The sequence below is a fragment of the Euprymna scolopes genome, chromosome 21 (genome assembly GCF_053919585.1).
Source record: "Euprymna scolopes isolate OS-2025 chromosome 21, ASM5391958v1, whole genome shotgun sequence".
NCBI lineage: Eukaryota > Metazoa > Mollusca > Cephalopoda > Sepiida > Sepiolidae > Euprymna > Euprymna scolopes.
Genome location: NC_136502.1, coordinates 21,981,443 through 21,999,835, shown reverse-complemented (window position 1 = coordinate 21,999,835; position 18,393 = coordinate 21,981,443).

Sequence of the window (18,393 nt, the reverse complement as noted above, 5' to 3'; positions counted from 1 at the left end):
TTTGTTGCAGTGTTATTAGACATAGTAACATAAAATTTGTCGCAGTGTTATTAGACATGAGAACACAAAATTTGTTGCAGTGTTATTAGACATAGGAACATGAAATTTGTTGCAGTGTTATTAACATAGGAACATGAAATTTGTTGCAGTGTTATTAGACATAGGAACATGAAATTTGTCGCAGTTTTATTAGACATAAGAACATGAAATTTGTCGCAGTGTTATTAGACATAGGAACATAAAATTTGTCGCAGTGTTATTAGACATAGGAACATGAAATTTGTGGCGGTGTTAATAGACATAAGAACATGAAATTTGTGGCGGTGTTATTAGACATAGTAACATGAAATTTGTTGCAGTGTTATTAGACATAGTAACATGAAATTTGTTGCAGTGTTATTAGACATAGGAACATGAAATTTGTCGCAGTGTTATTAGACATAGTAACATGAAATTTGTCGCAGTGTTATTAGACATAAGAACATGAAATTTGTCGCAGTGTTATTAGACATAGTAACATGAAATTTGTCGCAGTGTTATTAGACATAAGAACATGAAATTTGTTGCAGTGTTATTAGACATAGTAACATGAAATTTGTCGCAGTGTTATTAGACATAAGAACATGAAATTTGTTGCAGTGTTATTAGACATAGGAACATAAAATTTGTTGCAGTGTTATTAGACATAGGAACATAAAATTTGTTGCAGTGTTATTAGACATAGGAACATAAAATTTGTTGCAGTGTTATTAGACATAGGAACATAAAATTTGTTGCAGTGTTATTAGACATAAGAACATGAAATTTGTTGCACAGTCTTATTAGACATAAGAACATGAAATTTGTTGCAGTGTTATTAGACATAGTAACATAAAATTTGTTGCAGTGTTATTAGACATAGGAACATGAAATTTGTTGCAGTGTTATTAGACATAGTAACATAAAATTTGTTGCAGTGTTATTAGACATAAGAACACAAAATTTGTTGCAGTGTTATTAGACATAGGAACATAAAATTTGTTGCACAGTCTTATTAGACATAGGAACATGAAATTTGTTGCAGTGTTATTAGACATAGTAACATAAAATTTGTCGCAGTGTTATTAGACATAAGAACACAAAATTTGTTGCAGTATTATTAGACATAGGAACATAAAATTTGTTGCACAGTCTTATTAGACATAGGAACATGAAATTTGTTGCAGTGTTATTAGACATAGAAACATGAAATTTGTCGCAGTATTATTAGACATAGTGTTACAAGAACAAGTCGCCTATTCTTGTAACTGAGTAAATATGAGATAGGATAGCCGAGGATTCGAACTTGCGAAGCTAGATTTGGAATTGAGAATTCGATCATAAGTTAAAATAAATAATACAGAATGTTATTGAAAATGGAATGTAGAATTACCATTGTTTAGTTCACATAAAATAGTTAGATATCTGTTTATTGAAAAAGGAATGTACTGATGTAATTTTGTTTCTGTTAATGAAATGAAATTAAAATAAGGAATTTAAAAATACTAGACAAAATGAAAAAATAATTAAGAAAAAAAAAGAAAAGAAAAACGTTCACACACATATACACAATGAAAAACAGTGTGTTGTTTAAATCGTATCGAAATGTGTGTCAGTACGAATTGTTGACATTTTTTCAAAGTCGCTGTACTTTAATGATGATCAGAACAAAAATACATGTATCGTCAAAAAAACATGCAAAAAATATTTTCTTTTAATATGTTTTAATTGTTTTGTTTTTGAAAAAAAAAAGGGACAAATTGTTTTTGTTGTTAACGGACTTTGTGTTACAGAAAAGGATTTTTTTTCTTTTCTTAAAAAAGTTACAACTGTTTTGTGAAAATCATAGTTTAAATGTATAATGTAGCATTTTTTTGAAAATGTTTTATATATTGTAAAATGACTTTAATGTATGTAAATGTTATTGTATTTTTGCGAAAGGAATTCAAAGTCATTATTAGGTATATACATTAGAATTGAAATGAGTTAGGAAAAATTAGATGATACTGGTAAAATGGTTGGCCTAGAAAAAATTAGAATTTTAGAGGGACAATAATAACAATTACGTAAGCGGGTATTTTTGAGAAGTTTTTTCAGGTGTGATAAGCCAAAAGAGAGATTTTCTTTTTTAATAATTTGCTTTTTGTATTTTTTTAAAAGTCCATAAATATTTTTTGCAAGAAGAGTAACTTGCCGGAAAAGCATTAGAGATGCCCCGTTCAGATGATAAGATGGACCCTGTGGAAATTGAGAGCTTGAAAAAAAGCTGGTTGCACGTGACGATTCCAAGCAGGAGGTAAGACTTGGCTCAATTAATTAGAGACAGGCGTGGAGAGGATACGAGAATCCTTAAGGGTACCAGAGATCTATCAGAGGCAGTACCATAGGCAAATCACATATAGCTTAATGAGGTGAGAAAAAAGTAAAATATACTGTAGGTACGTAAGAAGATATAACCTTTTATTTTTAGAGATGCATGAATGCGGGATATCTCTGATGGATTTTGGAGGCTCTAATGGGAGAAAAAAAATCACAAAAATCGGGCTATAGCTAGAATTTAGGCGCAAATAGCAATCATGGTGCAAAGGTGGGGGTTAATTAGTTAGTTATTCTCTAAATCTTTATCAGAGTTCCAAGAGTCCGAGCAAGGAAATCCAAGTGAATCTGTGTAATGAAAGGTATATCTTAAACTTTGGAAGCCAATTAATTATGAGCTTTGAGATGTCCCGGAAAAAGATAAGATAGTTACAAAATGAAAACAAAGCCAGACTTAATAGAATAACCGGGCAAAGGATATGACCAGAGCGCTTTTGGGACGAAAGTAGTCGCCAATTTCGAAAGAGGTAAAGTGAGACCTCTAGTTTACGGCAAAGGGTGGCTAGATAAAGCAGCTGATGTGGATCAGGGAAGGAATATCCAAAAAGTAAATGCCAAGAAGATCAGAGAAGGTCTGATCTAATAAAAAAAAAGTAATTGTGAAGTCAGTTGGAAAGGGCTGACTAAAGGATTTTTTATAGCCTGATCTTTCTTAGCCGTGTGGTTGTGTAGATATAGAGAAAAAATGTACTAGTATTTTAAAATGCGTACATTTTTTTGAAAATAAGGAAGGAAGGAAGGGATGTTACAAGAACAAGTCGCCTGTTCTTATAAGTAAATATGAGATAGGATAGCCGAGGATTCAAACTTGCGAAGCTAGATTTGGAATTGAGAATTCCGATCATAAGTTAAAATAAATAATACAGAATGTTATTGAAAATGGAATGTAGAATTACCAGTGTTCACATAAAATAGATATCTGTTTATTGAAAAAGGAATGTAAAGATGAATTTTGTTTCTGTTAAAGAAAAGACATTTAAATAAGGAATTTAAAAACGAACAATGGAAAATATTTGTAAAGTAGCTTAATCAAAAATTAGGTTAGAGAGTCGGCTTTGTGGAAACGTGAGGCATGTCAGGCCGCGTGTCTGATATGCACGTGTTTGTCATGTAATGACGTCATGAGTTTTCAATATAGTTGGAGCTTGGCAAAGAGAAAGTCAGTCAGTGAGTTAGAGACAGAGATGACATGGAACCTTGGAAGCGAAGGGAAGAAGAAAGAATCATGTAAAGACTTGAATTCCTTGATGCAAAGCCATTGACCGGTCGAAATGGAATAAACGAACAATTTCATCTTTTTATATCTGTGTCTTCGTGTTATGTTATTCAACAGAAAGGTATAGTGAATTTATATTATAAGAACTTTGTGAAAATCATTATATCAAAAAATAGGTTAAGAAATATATGTGTCAATATTATAGAAACACGCCCATTCACAGAACGGTCAAACGTATAAATGTCAAACGCACTATCTCTCGGTCTATTACATGCCGTCGGCTCTCCTGTATTAACATGTACCCTGTCTCTTTATATATACAGAACTGTCTATCTCTTTATATATACGCGAAATATCTGCACACTAACATAATCACTCTTATAAAACCAGTGAACAACAAATACATACGTCATTCCTTCTAAAATAACATCCAAGATGAAACAATAGGAACCTGAAATTTGTTGTAGTGTTATTAGACATAAGAACATGAAATATGTTGCAGTGTTATTAGACATAGGAACATGAAATTTGTTGCACAGTGTTATTTGACAAAGGAACATGAAATTTGTTGCAGTGTTATTAGACATAGGAACATGAAATTTGTTGCAGTGTTATTAGACATAGGAACATGAAATTTGTTGCAGTGTTATTAGACATAGGAACATGAACTTTGTTGCAGTGTTATTAGACATAAGAACATGAAATTTGTTGCAGTGTTATTAGACATAGGAACATGAAATTTGTTGCAGTGTTATTAGACATAGGAACATGAAATTTGTTGCAGTGTTATTAGACATAAGAACATGAAATTTTTTGCAGTGATATTAGACATAGGCACATGAAATTTGTTGCAGTGTTATTAGACATAGGAACATGAAATTTGTTGCACAGTGTTATTAGACATAAGAACATGAAATTTGTTGCAGTGTTATTAGACATAGGAACATGAAATTTGTTGCAGTGTAATTAGACATAGGAACATAAAATTTGTTGCAGTGTTATTAGACATAGGAACATGAAATTTGTTGCACAGTGTTATTAGACATAAGAACATGAAATTTGTTGTAGTTTTATTAGACATAGGAACATAAAATTTGTTGCAGTGTTATTAGACATAGGAACATGAAATTTGTTGCAGTGTTATTAGACATAGGAACATGAAATTTGTTGCAGTGTTATTAGACATAGGAACATGAAATTTGTTGCAGTGTTATTAGACATAGGAACATGAAATTTGTTGCACAGTGTTATTAGACATAAGAACATGAAATTTTTTCCAGTATTATTAGACATAGGAACATGAAATTTGTTGCAGTGTTATTAGACATAGGAACATGAAATTTGTGGCAGTGTTATTAGACATAGGAACATGAAATTTGTTGCAGTGATATTAGACATAGGAACATGAAATTTGTTGCAGTGTTATTAGACATAAGAAAATGAAATATGTTGCAGTGTTATTAGACATAGGAACATGAAATTTGTTGCAGTGTTATTAGACATAGGAACATGAAATTTGTTGCAGTGTTATTAAACATAGGAACATGAAATTTGTTGCAGTGTTATTAGACATAGGAACATGAAATTTCTTGCACAGTGATATTAGACATAGGAACATGAAATTTGTTGCACAGTGTTATTAGACATAGGAACATGAAATTTGTTGCAGTGATATTAGGCATAGGAACATGAAATTTGTTGCAGTGTTATTAGACATAGGAACATGAAATTTGTTGCACAGTGATATTAGACATAGGAACATGAAATTTGTTGCAGTGTTATTAGACATAACAACATGAACTTTGTTGCACAGTGATATTAGACATAGGAACATGAAAATTGTTGCAGTGATATTAGACATAAGAACATGAAATTTTTTCCAGTGTTATTAGACATAGGAACATGAAATTTGTTGCAGTGTTATTAGACATAGGAACATGAAATTTGTTGCAGTGATATTAGACATAGGAACATGAAATATGTTGCAGTGTTATTAGACATAGGAACATGAAATTTGTTGCAGTGTTATTAGACATAGGAACATGAAATTTGTTGCACAGTGATATTAGACATAGGAACATGAAATTTGTTGCAGTGTTATTAGACATAGGAACATGAAATTTGTTGCACAGTGATATTAGACATAGGAACATGAAATTTGTTGCAATGATATTAGACATAGGAACATGAAATTTGTTGCAGTGTTATTAGACATAGGAACATGAAATTTGTTGCACAGTGATATTAGACATAAGAACATGAAATTTGTTGCACACTGTTGTTAGACATAGGAACATGAAATTTGTTGCACAGTGATATTAGACATTGGAACATGAAATTTGTTGCAGTGATATTAGACATAGGAACATGAAATTTGTTGCAGTGATATTAAACACAGGAACATGAAATTTGTTGCAGTGTTATTAGACATAGGAACATGAAATTTGGTGCACAGTGATATTAGACATAGGAACATGAAATTTGTTGCACAGTGTTATTAGACATAGGAACATGAAATTTGTTGCACAGTGATATTAGACATTGGAACATGAAATTTGTTGCAGTGATATTAGACATAGGAACATGAAATTTGTTGCAGTGATATTAGACATAGGAACATGAAATTTGTTGCAGTGTTATTAGACATAAGAACATGAAATATGTTGCAGTGTTATTAGACATAGGAACATGAAATTTGTTGCAGAGTGTTATTAGACATAGGAACATGAAATTTGTTACACAGTGATATTAGACATAGGAACATGAAATTTGTTGCAGTGATATTAGACATAGGAACATGAAATTTGTTGCAGTGTTATTAGACATAGGAACATGAAATTTGTTGCACAGTGATATTAGACATAGGAACATGAAATTTGTTGCAGTCTTATTAGACATAGGAACATGAAATTTGTTGCAGTGTTATTAGACATAGGAACATGAAATTTCTTGCACAGCGATATTAGACATAGGAACATGAAATTTGTTGCAGTGTTATTAGACATATAAACATGAAATTTGTTGCAGTGTTATTAGACATAGGAACATGAAATTTGTTGCAGTGTTATTAGACATAGGAACATGAAATTTGTTGCACAGTGTTATTAGACATAGGAACATAAAATTTGTTGCAGTGTTAGTAGACATAGGAACATGAAATTTGTTGCACAGTGATATTAGACATAGGAACATGAAATTTGTTGCAGTGTTATTAGACATAAAAACATGAAATTTTTGCAGTGTTATTAGATATAGGAACATGAAATTTGTCGCAGTGTTATTAGACATAGGAACATGAAATTTGTTGCAGTGTTATTAGACATAGGAACATGAAATTTGTTGCAGTGATATTAGATATAGGAACATGAAATTTGTTGCAGTGTTATTAGACATAAGAACATGAAATATGTTGCAGTGTTATTAGACATAGGAACATGAAATTTTTTGCAGTGATATTAGACATAGGAACATGAAATTTGTTGCACAGTGATATTAGACATAGGAACATGAAATTTGTTACACAGTGATATTAGACATAGAAACATGAAATTTGTTGCAGTGTTATTAGATATAGGAACATGAAATTTGTTGCAGTGTTATTAGATATAGGAACATGAAATTTGTTGCAGTGTTATTAGACATGGGAACATGAAATTTGTTGCAGTGTTATTAGATATAGGAACATGAAATTTGTTGCAGTGTTATTAGACATAGGAACATGAAATTTGTTGCAGTGTTATTAGATATAGGAACATGAAATATGTTGCAGTGTTATTAGATATAGGAACATGAAATTTGTTGTAGTGTTATTAGACATAGGAACATGACATTTGGCGCAGTGTTATTAGACATGGGAACATGAAATTTGTTGCACTGTTATTAGACATAGGAACATGAAATTTGTTGCAGTTTTATTAGACATAGGAACATGAAATTTGTTGCAGTGTTATTAGACATAGGAACATGAAATTTGTTGCAGTGTTATTAGACATGAGAACATGAAATTTGTTGCAGTGTTATTAGACATAGGAACATGAAATTTGTTGCAGTGTTATTAGACATAGGAGCATGAAATTTGTTGCAGTCTTATTAGACATAGAAACATGAAATTTGTTGCAGCATTATTAGATATAGGAACATGAAATTTGTTGCAGTGTTATTAGACTTGTAAATTTATAGGACACCAGTCTCATAATTTTGGGACACACCTTCAGTGTGCAAACAATTAGCTGTATATGATTCTTAAAGTTTTAATATCTAAATGAATACAAAAATTATTTCCACGATGGAAAGATGTGACATAAAATCGGGAAAGTGGAATTCAAGAGGCAGTGCAAGATAAGAAGAACACTTTAGCCTTCAAAAAATGCTTGGACAGTTCCATCAGCATTCCCCGATAAGAGCGCTTCAGGTTATTAGCAATAAACTAACCTCTTCTTCAAGAGAGAAGGTAAAGACTTAAATTTGGACCTCGTAGACTGCACAAAAGCATCAACATTGCACGGTTAATAGTGAAAAAGTCATTTCAGTAATGACAAAAAAATCTCCATGCTTGAGTGAATAAATATGAACGTTGAACTAATTTCTCACACTAATATTTAAGTCAAAACTAATTTCTCACACTAATATTTAAGTCAAAACTAATTTTTCACACTAATATTTAAGTCAAAACTAATTTTTCACACTAATATTTAAGTCAAAACTAATATCTCACACTAATATTTAAGTCAAAACTAATTTCTCACACTAATATTTAAGTCAAAACTAATTTCTCACACTAATATTTAAGTCAAAACTAATTTCTCACACTAATATTTAAGTCAAAACTAATTTCTCACACTAATATTTAAGTCAAAACGTTTGATTCCAAGTTAATTCGACTTTACACAGTAAACGAACCTATATATGTATATTTTTAAAATTCTATTTTCACCCCAAACAAGGAACAGTGCCAGTTTGATAGGGGCTACTATCGAGGCTATAAGTTTCAGGGATGCTATATAGCGAGTTGAGCAGCAAGACTGTTCACATTACACTTGAACTTCTGCATGTCAGTACAATTGGGAAAGCAGGAACCCGGAAGAGTGTTTCAAATTCTAGCAGTTCTGTGGAAAAAAACTATTAGAGTAGAAGGCTTTCTTACAACTAGGGATCTCTACTATATAGGGGTGGGATTTTGCTGCTTGTCAAGTTTGTCGAGAGTATTTACGTCGAGGGGGTACAAGGGCTTGTAGTTCATCAGAGCATCCACCATTAAAATACTTGTAGAACAGGCAGAGGGATGCGGATGAGTCATTTCGTCAATGGGATAGAGGTTGAATCCCAGATGACAGTTCAGGACCTATTAGCGACAGACTAGTGGCAAATGCACCAGCCCCTGTGCAATGTGAAACAATACTCCATACATAGTTGAATGGTGGCTTTGTAGAGGTACAGGATACTTTCAGGCATAATTAGCGTCCTATCATGGAAGTTAGAGCCCACCTTCCTCACAGCGGCACTGGCAATGCTCTCAATGTATCTGTTCCAACTCATGTTTCCTGTGAACGTTTAGCCAAGGAGTTAAAAGAAGTAGCATTAGTCATAGCTATTGGTGGTAGAGAAAGTTTCTTGTAATTATTGAAGGAAACAAGCTTAGTCTTGGCAGTATTAAACGTGGCCATCCATTTATGTCCCCATTCAACTACAGATTGGAGGTCTTCCTTTAGTGTTTCTGCCATTTCCTTAGATATGTGTTCATTAGTTTTACCCTCGTCCATTTTATAGAGTGTGGTGTCATCAGCAAATATACCCATCTCAGAGACAATTTTATCAGGGAGGTAATTTATGAATATTAGGAATAATAAAGGTCCTAGGATAGGCCCCTGAGGTACTTCTGCATTTATATCATATTGGTTAGATGTATGATCATTGAGGATAATTATGTTAATTATGTTAAGTATTCATCCAATGATACTGTATCATCTGATTTTTCTGATTTTTCTGGTAGAGTATTGTTGATTGCCTATTATTCACTACACTACTGTAAATTTTTCAGAAATCTTGGGTTCCTAATTTCTTTTTTTTTTATGCGTTTTCTGGTGGTTGTGGTATATTCTCTCTTAGCTGTCGCTATTTCTTTCTTACAATTTCTTCTGGCTTCTATAAACTTTTGTCTGCTTGTACTGGACTCATGTCAGTTAAATCTGGGGTATGCTTGCTGCCTTTGAGCAATGGCAGCTGCACAAGAAGAAGTAAACCATTGGGGAGAGTGAGGTTTGCTATAGAATTTCCGTGTGTGTTTCAATTGCCGTTTTGAACCATTCAGTGGTCTCATTTGTGCACTGTTCGGCAGGAAGAGAAAAGGTATTTCCCCATGGGGCATCTCTGATGAGATCCTGATGGCTTCTCATAATACCTTGTCGTTTTGAGCAATGGGTCTTCAGTTTTGGGTTGAGAATTTATAAATTTATATGAATAAAATAGTAGATGCATGTATGTGTGATAAAGTCTTAAACTGCTGGTCACATAACACTAAAATAAACAGGAAATAGTAATCAGGATGGTTTATAACAAGTAAAATCTTTGTTTGGATGAATAAATAATGCATACAGAAATATGTTGGCAAGTTGAAATGCAAAATGTTCATTTCAACTTGCCGACATATTTGTATTACTTTTGTGCAGATTCATACATAGCTTCAAGTGGTTTAATTTCAAATCTTTCTTATCTATCTGTTGATAGCTCAAACAGCAGGAAATGTGGCTGGAGCACTAAATGTTTTGATTTTGATTCTATTTGATGGCACTCAAGTCATGTGATTTTTTTACTTTTGAAATAACTACTATATTAGGTACAATATAATATTCAATAGAGAATTGACTCTGTGATAATAAATACAAAATCTGCATAAATTAAAATATATTTAAGCGTATTTTACAGCCAAACCAAACTGTCCCCCCTCCTACTATTCTTTTATGTTTTTAAAATTACTAATTTATATGAAATATTAATATTATATCATGCATATGAAATATAAATATCATACCATGTATATGAAATATTGATATTATATCATGTATATGAAATATTAATATTATATCATGCATATGAAATATAAATATCATACCATGTATATGAAATATTAATATTATATCATGTATATGAAATATTAATATTATATCATGCATATGAAATATTAATATTATATCATTTATATGAAATATTAATATTATATAATTTATATGAAATATTAATATTATATCATGTATATGAAATATTAATATTATATCATGTATATGAAATATTAATATTATATCATGTATATGAAATATTAATATTATATCATGTATATGAAATATTAATATTATATCATTTATATGAAATATTAATATTATATCATGTATATGAAATATTAATATTATATCATGTGTATGAAATATTAATATTATATCATTTGTATGAAATATTAGTATTATATCATGTATATGAAATATCAATATTATATCATGTATATAAAATATCAATATTATATCATGTATATGAAATATTAATATTATATCATATGTATGAAATATTAATATTATATCACGTGTATGAAATATTAATATTATATCATGCATATGAAATATTAATATTATATCATGGATGTGAAATATTAATATTATATCATGTATGTGAAATATTAATATTATATCATGTATGTGAAATAATATTATATCATGTATGTGAAATATTAATATTATATCATGTATATGAAATATCAATATTATATCATGTATATAAAATATCAATATTATATCATGTATATGAAATATTAATATTATATCATATGTATGAAATATTAATATTATATCACGTGTATGAAATATTAATATTATATCATGCATATGAAATATTAATATTATATCATGGATGTGAAATATTAATATTATATCATGTATGTGAAATATTAATATTATATCATGTATGTGAAATAATATTATATCATGTATGTGAAATATTAATATTATATCATGTATATGAAATATCAATATTATATCATGTATATAAAATATCAATATTATATCATGTATATGAAATATTAATATTATATCATATGTATGAAATATTAATATTATATCACGTGTATGAAATATTAATATTATATCATGCATATGAAATATTAATATTATATCATGGATGTGAAATATTAATATTATATCATGTATGTGAAATATTAATATTATATCATGTATGTGAAATAATATTATATCATGTATGTGAAATATTAATATTATATCATGTATATGAAATATCAATATTATATCATGTATATAAAATATCAATATTATATCATGTATATGAAATATTAATATTATATCATATGTATGAAATATTAATATTATATCACGTGTATGAAATATTAATATTATATCATGGATATGAAATATTAATATTATATCATGTATGTGAAATATTAATATTATATCATGTATGTGAAATATTAATATTATAAACTTTAATTTAAGTCATTAAATAAATTTATTTTACAGCAATAGGTTCTCTACAGTGTAATGTAGACTACAATATATTGTGAACTGTGAGGAGACATGTGAAGCTTTCTCGCAGAGTAGGCAATCAATTGATCTGATTGAAAAATGGACAATTTCAGTGAATAAAAGATGATTTTAAACATTCATTCATTCGACGGCGTCAAGCCAAACTGACCATTAATCCACTGCTTTGTACAGTCGAAGTGCTGTAAAACCAAGTGAAGGTTAATCCACTCTTTTTGTACAGCAGAGGCGCCGCCAAACCAAGCAAGGGTTTATCCACTCCTTTGTACATCAGAGGCACACTGAGAGACACTAGACGCTGGCAAAATTTCACTCAGAATTTCCTCAGGTTGTGAACTTTGAGTCTCATTGAGACTCAGCGACTGTGAGGGTTTCCAAAAACATAATAACTGTCTGAATTCGACCTCTGACGCCCTAATGGGAGAGGTTGCGGTTTAGAGCAGGTATATAAAATCAACAATACGTTCTTTGATAAGATATGGGTGCGTTCGAAATGAATGTTTTTGTTTAGAGCCCAATAGAATCATGATATTTAACTTTTGCATTTTAAACTTTAATTCAATCCATTATATATAAGGAATAATTTAATAAAATCAACAGTAGGTTCTCTACAGTGCAATGTAGCCTACAATGTATTGTGGACTAAGTCATTGCAGGCCAGCATATGAAACTTCCTCCCGGGGCATAGTGATGGGTTCCCAACTAGAGCAAGCAATCGATTTGATTGAGAAAAAAAAATAGGCTATTTCATCGATTTCGATGACAATAAAAACATGTGAGTGTGAAACATTCGCTGATTATTACAAAATAACTGTAAGTAGTTACTAATCTGCTATAAAAAACCACAACTAACAGAATATACTAGATGGTAGGAACCGCATTAAATTAAGAGAGAAATATGATAACAAAAGTACATTCAATAACAATAGATGCATAGGTAAAGTACATCACTGAACTTAAAGATAGCAGACATTAGTAGTTGAGTGGAAAATGATATAGTGGAAAAAATCATGTATATCTTTAGATAATCCATGTGCATTCTGTCAGAATGAGAAGCTAGTAATTTAAAGATTAAGAAACGTACTAATCTGTAGAAGTGAAATAACTACAAACTGTAAACATTGAACAAACTTTATTCATCTAAGTTTTGAAAAGACAAGGAGGGAAAACAGTCACCAAGAAGAGAGTTTCAGAAGACTGTAGTTTTTTGGGTTTTTTTTAGTCCACTGTAATAGACTTAAATCAAATCTATAGCTGGGATCATGTGAGAAAATGATCGGATCATTCTACCATCCTGAAAATATCTCACTTCTGACGAAATCCTCAACCTGCATAAAAGTCAAGTACATCCTTAGATGGAGTACTGTTAGCATATTTGGTGAAGTGCCATTCAAAGTCCTCTTTCTGCTTTTACACAGAAGAGACGTTGCTAGCGTTTCTCTATTGTATTGTTATTTTAATGCTAAGTGCTTAACTGAGCTCCATTGTTTACCTTGCAAAAAATTTACAGCAAAGACTCCCTTTCTTTATCAGTGTATCTAAAACTAAATAGTACTTCCATGAGCAACGTTTCTTTTCAGGAACTGTCAGTCTGTGACGCACAATACTATGGAGCTTCTTCCCAGCTGACTACGATATGATCGTTTTCAAGACCAATATTAACAAATTCTTCTCGTTTGGAATAATCACATTCGGATCATTTTACCCATTGTTTTTGATTCTCTTAAGATGCTGATCATTCAACTGACATTCTCATCAACTCTTATCTTCAAGCAGCGTTTGGGTCATAATAAATGGAGATTAAAAAAAGGTGAGGGGTAAACTTTCCAATGTTTCAAAAAGCAAATGTCTTATGGAATGTGTTCTGATGAACCTATAGCACTTGTGTCCTCCTCAACGTACACACCCTTGACCAACCTGAAAAGCAGCAAAATTCTACCCCTTCACCGTTGAGGTCTCTATATGCCGGCAAGCCTCATTCTAATAGTTACTTCCCTCTGATTGATAGATATTGGAATTCCCTCCCTATTTCCTTCTTCTCTGTATTATAACAATGGAGCAGAGGTAGACAAATTATGCTGTAAAAGGTAATTTTTAGGTGTTTCGAAACGGAAAGCCAAAACCAAAAGCTGAACTTCAAATTCAATAAACAAAATAAGCAAAGATCAACAACAACAAAAAAATTAACACAAGTTTATGTTATGTCGATATTTCGTTTCGTTCACAAAACTTTATAAAAAAAAAACATTTTATTGAACGGTGTCAAGCAGAAATTTAAATGTAATGTAAAAAGACATCTGGTTACTCAACTCCTCAGAATCTCCTTTTACGCATGATCTCAAATGGTAGCTCCTTATATTCGAAGTGTCAATAAATATTGTTTGGGGCGAAAAAGTGTAAAATTATAAAAATAAAAAAAATAAAACTTTTTTTTTTAAAGTTTCAAACCTTTTTACCACTGACAAGAAATGTTACGATGAGGTAACTGTAATTTAAAAAAAAAATTTTTTTCTGCCACTAATGAGAAAAAACTGTCAAAATACTTGATACGTTCCTTTTACGGTATAATTTTGTTAAGTAATTCCTTCCGGTTTTAAGAATGACAAATATTGGGTTTCTTTTGTACCTATAAGCTTTTGCCACGTTATAATTTTTGTTTGGATGGATGCAATATTTTTTGCCGTGTTACTCTTTAATAAATGAGAAAGAAAAGTTTATTCATTTTATTTATTTATTTTCATTTTCGTTTTAGGTTGCTTTAGCTTTCTTAATTTATTTATCAATTTTCTGTGATGCACGGATCTTAGCTGTTCAATTCTGAGCCAGAGTTTTGTGTCTTGCTATCTGGGATAATTTAATGCAATCCAAGCATATTGGACACCAGCTTAAGCTGAGATGTTTGCTATCTTGAATCAAGTGTTTCATATGATGTACAGTGTGGAAATTTATAAACATGAGAGATGGGGGCGGAGATAAAGAGATATTGAGGAATTTGAGCTAACTAGAATAAGGAGAGGGGATTTAAAGGTAGGAGGCAAAATAAATGCTGGTAGGAAGAGTTGGTTAAAACGAAAGAGGGTGAAGATCTACTTGTGATGTTGGTCGGTAGGAAAGGTGCAGGTGTGATGAGGGAAACGAGAATGGATAGATGATGATAAGAATCTGTTAAAGAATGGATAAATAAATGAGATGAATGAAAAGGAGGCTGAGAAGATATTGAAGAAGAATATACCGAAGAAAAAATAATCAAGTACTAAAAAAGAATAAGATATTGAAAAGGAAGAATACAATATGAAAAAAAGGACATTTTCACTTTCCTACTTCCTCTATCATATACAGCATAATCACGTTGACACACTGGTTCTTGTCAAATCACCGAAGTTAAGCAACGTTGAGCCTGGCTAGTACCAGATGGGTGTCCATTTGGGAATTCTAGACACTGTGTGTGCTTTCCGCTTATCTTGGCATTGTTTCTAGTTGTCTTGAACTTCTACTTGCCACTGGTATTCAACAATGTTGACTCAAGAGAGGTGTGGTTGGGGATTGTGCAACTCTTGCTACAAAAATTTCACCACACAGGCAACTTTACAGTGTGTATCCATAGTCTGTTAAGACTAAAAGAAGCTACCACCACTTCCTCTTTACAACTGAATTTTTTCAAGTATTCTTACTGTGTCATGAGTCCTTTTATTTACTATTTTATTAACTTCTGTTATTTCAATATTATTCCATTCTCTGATATCTTCTCGTTTTCATCTTTTTGAATATTTTCTGATTGATTAAACATGTGCGTTTATGAAGCAGTTGATGAACAGATAAACTCCGATGATCCTCACGTACTATTTATTCAATTTTGACTCCTTAACGGCCCCTTTTTTTTTTTAATGAACACCGATTTAAAAAAATGTTCCATTTGTCTGAATACCCTATATACTAAATTTCAAGTGTGTAGATCAAAAATTCTTTGAGTATATAGGCTGAGAAGTGTCCTCACACATACACGTTCACACTTTTCTAGATATATAGATAAACGAGAGAAATGAAACACATAAGAACAAAAAGAAAACATTAACGAGAAGGAAACACCTCCCCCCCTCAAAGAAAGGAAGAAAAGAAAGAAGAAAAACTAGAATTGACGAATCAAAGGATACAAAAGCGAAAAAGCGAAAATATATAAAGATAGAAATAAAAGTGTTAGAATCTAAGATTTTAGATGAAATGGAAGGACAATATTGGAGTAAAGGTTTACCAGTCGTCAGTCTGACTGTCAATAAAGGGCTTAATTGATCGAGTTGATATCCTTAATCTGAATGGGTGTTCTATGGGTGGGTATGGGAAGACTCGGTCAAACACCGGTCAAGAAATGGGGCAAAAATTGTCCGAAAGGATTTTCACCAGGATTTAATAAACGCATTTGATCAGACGACGAGAAAGAAGGAATGCAAAACGGATTTACTTTAGTATTGATGATTCGTAACTGACTGTCGAGTCGAGCTCCGATCTGTGCCATGTCCGAATCCTATCCGAACGTCCTGCATTTGAGCAAACAGAAATAAGCCAAGCATTATTTCGTCAATTGGCCGAAAGACATTAAGAACTTGATCATGCGACATGCTTAACATGTCCGCTATTTCACTCTCATAATTAAAATATTTCTGCTATTTTCCATTGTACAGCATATACATCCTTTAACAATGGGTATGACCTTAAAAGATGTCGAGTGGTGGGAGCTGTGGAGAATGTGGAATTGCCCCTTGGTTACCATTGCTCCCAGGTCCACTTTGGCCCTGATTTGTGGTACCTCTTCGGGCATTTGGTGCTACCAGATCAGGTTGTCTGAACGTACTGGTTCCCTAACCAAAACTGCACCAAACATTGATGTGATTGTCTTTTTATGCTTTCCCATTTCAAAACTCAATCATGTTCTGCAAAGTCCAAAGCAAAAACAACATTTTCTGGTACAAAAATTACCAGACTAAAAATATTTGAAGATATAAAAAACTTTAAACATAAAAACATTTTCCCAAATTACTGGATTCGGCATTAAATAATCTTAAAATGATTGACATGATATTAAACAAAAAACAACAACAAAAAAAAACAAACAAACAAAAAAACAACTAGTCAAACATTTTTTGTAGGTTAATTGATGTGAGGGGGAAAAACGATGTTTATTATAAACAACTAGCAGGACCCGTTAACTGGCATTGCCCAGTGGACCCCCCCCCCCGCAAAGAAGTAAGCTACGGTTATAGATAACTCGCAGGTACTGTTTGAATCTGAAAAAAATAAAATAAACAAATAAGGGAATGCGTAAATCCGTATGCAATAATAAAATTAGGAAAAAAAATGAGAATAAAAATAGAAAAGTTTTTAGAATTTAGGGATTCTCGCTGAATATGAACTGTTTAGAGTGATAGAAACTTCCCATATTAAGAACGGCTTTCGGAATAGGCACCACTAACATCCCCTCGGAATAGACACCAAAATATCAGAGCAGAGCACCCCCTTTTTAGTTGGGGGTTGTAGATAAATAAATCCCCTAAATTTAATCGTGAAAATCGTAGACAGCATACCCACCCGCAATTGATATGGTTAGTGATAGTGTCGATAGAAGAGAAGTGGAATTTTGTATCGCGTGCACGAGTACAAATCTGGCAGGGATTAAATTACAGTGTGGAATACATGTGTTTATATATATATATATTTATAGGAGCCTATTATTTATATATATATATATATATATATATATATATATATATATATATTTATAGAAGCCTGTTATATATATATATATATATATATATATATATACACACACACACATATGTATGTATGTATATATATATATATATATATATATATATATATATAACAAGCTTCTATAAATCATTTACCCTCTTTCTATATTATAATAGGCTGCCTGCCGAATCCTAGCATGAATGAAACACGGAATATTCTGTATAGCTTAATTGCCATATATTTTATAACTTACTGCGTAGCTCTACCTATGTTTTGAGCACTGTTGAAGTAAATAATTAAAGTTTAAGCATAAAATAATACTTTCGTATATTAATTTATGTGATTACATAAAAAAGTCCATTTTGATGGGATGTCTCCTAGCGGCTTCGGCTGCATGGAGACAGGGTAGTACATGTCAAGGATTCGTCACTTGACACTCAGCCCAACCGGTGAGGGGCCGGGAACCGGCCCAGCACCTGTTGGACTGCGGTACACCGCCTGGGT